The sequence below is a fragment of the Sceloporus undulatus genome, chromosome 3 (assembly GCF_019175285.1).
Source record: "Sceloporus undulatus isolate JIND9_A2432 ecotype Alabama chromosome 3, SceUnd_v1.1, whole genome shotgun sequence".
NCBI lineage: Eukaryota > Metazoa > Chordata > Lepidosauria > Squamata > Phrynosomatidae > Sceloporus > Sceloporus undulatus.
Window position 1 is genome coordinate 41764214 of NC_056524.1, and position 3570 is coordinate 41767783.

Genomic DNA, 3570 nt, shown 5'->3' on the forward strand with positions numbered 1-3570 from the left:
ATTAAACACCTTTGTTCTCACCATCAAGCACCTTTGCCAGAAGCAAGATTTTGCCTATAAATATCATCAGATTTGCCTGTTCACTGGGCCAGTCTGTATTTCAGGGGGAAGCTCTGTCCATTTATTGGGATCCCCTGGTCTACTCCGTATACATATCGGGAGGGCGATTTCGGTGGGCTCTTGTAGCCAGCCCCTCTTGCAATATTTGAGCTAATAACAACAATAATAAAATTCCCCTAAACGGACCCTTGGCTACAAGGCGATCCTAAGGCAAACCTATCACGGGCTTTTTCTCGGCAAGAAATGCTTGCAACATCACTACAGTAAGAGCGAGGACTGAAAAACTGGAATGAAATCAAGTGGTTAGTAAGCATAAGGAAGTGGTTTTGCAAGATTTTGAAAATACAAAGGTGACAAAGAAAAGAAAGTGCTCTTAAATGGAGTGAAATGCAATGTCAACAAAGGCGTGCAGGCAAAATGTTTGAACGTTTTAGAAAATTTTATTCCTGCCAGTCACTCATAAATTAAGTTTGCAAATGAAGTTCCTATTAAAATGAGAAAATGTGCAGTCTACCAGTTCAGAAATCCTTGAACACAAATGCTATGTGCAGAGCCAGGCAACAAGGTTCTATATTTCACCAATACTGAAGGGCTGTCTCTTATTACAAACAGGTGAAAGGAAGTAGGAGCTACTTGCAGTTCCGTTTTTTACTGCTGCTTTGTAAAATGAGATTATGTGTATGGTGCTCACTTATGCCAATTATTTGTCAAGGGTAAGAGTTGAGTTGAAGTATCAGAGATATATATCATCAGCACTAGCAGCACAAATGTTTGGATGTTGGTAGAGATGTGTTGAACAGTTCTGTGTGTAATTATAAACACAGAATGTGAAGGCTAGTGGTTGCTCAATCTCCTACTTTAAAATAAGACTTGTGATTTATCTTTTTGTTTCCCAGATTCAGGCACCTGCAAAGCAGAAATGACAAATTTACCATAATTGAAGAGGACAATTGCATAAAAAAGGCCTCATATGGAAGCACCCACTTGTGAGTTTTTGGGACTTTAGATGTAGGGTGTATCTAAGCTGTAGAAATAATGCAGTTTGACTAAGTGCTGCAGCTCTAATTAGCCTTCAGGGATTTGTAGTTTTACAAGGCCTTTAGCCTTCTATGCCATCAAAGAGCGCTGGTGCCTCACAAAACCACAAATCTCAGGATTCTATAGGATGGAGCCATGGCAGTTAAAGTGGTATCAAAGTGCATTATTTCTATATGCAGACACAATCTTAGGCGTGTTCCAGACGGGCCCCATTGGGCGCCGTCGTTACGCACGAGGGGCGGCGCTTTCTGACGCGCCTTGCCCCTCACGTGTAACAAGGGCGTCAAAATGGAGGTGCCCTATACAGATGGGTGCCAACATTTTGACGTGACGGACGCCTAGCGTCCGCACATCTCGGCGCTCTTGTGACGCTGCAAGGGTGCCATTGGTGCCTCGCGATGTCACAAATGGTGCCGCAAGAAGCTGCTTTTTGCGGCTTCTTTTTGCTGCGCAGAGGAGCTGCTCGGTTTGTCCGCTGTGGCTCCTTTGCGCAGCAAACAAGGGCGGCGGCAGACCACCATTTTGGGCGGTCTGTAAAGCGCCTTAGTTACACTATTCCATTGTCTCCCCAAGCGTTAATGTTCAGGTACCCCTTGCTGTCAGTTTCTATCAAGTTGGCTTTGGCATATGGCAACCTTATGAATAAGATATTTCCAAGGCACCCTGATTCCTATAAACTCAGAGCTGTGGCTTCCTTGATTGAGTCTATTCACCTGTAGTGCAGTCTTCCTATTGTCTGACTGTCTCCCAGTTTATCAAGTTACAAAAAAGTTCTGGAAACTATGCCTTATGAGGAGCAGGTTAGGGAGCAGGTATGTTTGGCCTGGAGAAGAGAATGTTAAGAGGTGACACGATAGCTATGTTTAAATATTTGAAAGGATGTCACATGGAAGAAAAAGCAAGCTTGTTTTCTGCTGCTCTAGTGATTAGGACAAGAAGCAATGGATTTTGGATCTGATCCTAACCAAGAGGGATGACCTAGTTAATGGAGTGCAAGTGGTGGGATACTTAGGTGGAAGTGACCATGTTCTCCTGGAGTTTGTTATACAATGGAAAGGAGAAGCCAGGCATAGTCAGACACACATTCTGGACTTTAGGAGAGCGGATTTCAGTAAACTTAGAGAAATACTGGGGGTGATCCCATGGTCAGAGAGGCAGGAAATATAAATAAAGACATTATTATTATTATTATTATTATTATTATTATTATTATTATTAAAGAGAAGGGAATTCAAGATGGATGGGACTTTCTGAAAAGGAAGATACGGAAGGGGCAATTTCAAACAGTTCCAATGAGGAAGAAAAATGGGAAATGTCTCAAAAAACATGAATGGATGACTAAGGAACTTTCAACTGAGCTAAGTTTTAAATGGAAAATGTATAAGAAATGGGAAAACGGGGAAATCACCAAAGAGGAATTCGAATAAATAGCGAGCACGTGTAGGAGTAAAGTCAGAAGAGCTAAAGCACAGAATGAACTCAGGCTTGCTAGAGATGTTAAGAACAACAAAAGGCTTTTTTGGATATGTCCGCAGCAAAAGGAAGAAGGAAATGGTAGGGCCACTGCGTGGAAAAGATGGCAAAATGCTAACAGAGGATAGAGAAAAGGCAGAATTGCTCAACACCTTCTTTGCCTCAGTCTTCTCAGAAAAGGAAAAGGGTGCTCAACCTGAGGATAATGGAGCAGAAGACAGAATAGGGGAATTCCAGTACAGAATAAGTAAAGAGATAGTACAGGAATATCTGGTTGTTCTAAACAATATAAATCTCCAGGACCAGATGAACTACATCCAAGAGTATTAGCTGGCAAATGTAATATTGGAGCCATTGGCAATAATCTTTGAGAACTCCTGGAGAACAGGAGAAGTCCCAGCAGATTGGAGGAGGGCAAACGTTGTCCCTATCTCCTAAAAGGAAAAAAAGAGGATCCCAACAATTATCGTCCAGTCAGTCTGACATCGATACCAGGAAAGATTCTAGAGCAGATAATTAAACAAAGAGTCTGTGAACATCTAGAAGGCAATGCCATAATCACAAAAAGTCAACACGGGTTTCAGAGAAACAAGTCATGCCAGACAAATCTGATCTCTTTCTTTGATAAAATTACCAGCTTGGTAGATGAAGGGAATGCTGTGGATATAGTATATCTTGATTTCAGTAAGGCTTTTGACAGGGTTCCCCATGACATTCTTGCAAAGAAACTAGTGAAATGTGGGCTTGACAAAGTAACTGTTATGTGGATTTGTAATTGGTTGACTGGCCGAACACAAAGGTTGCTCAACAATGGCTCCTTTTCATCCTGGAGAAAAGTGACCAGTGGGGTCCCACAGGGCTCTGTCCTGGGCCCAGTGCTATTCAACAACTTTATCAATGACCTGGATGACAGAATTGGAGGTATACTTATCAAATTTGCAGATGACACCAAACTAGAGGAGTAGCTAATACCCCTGAGGACAGGATCAAACTTCAGAA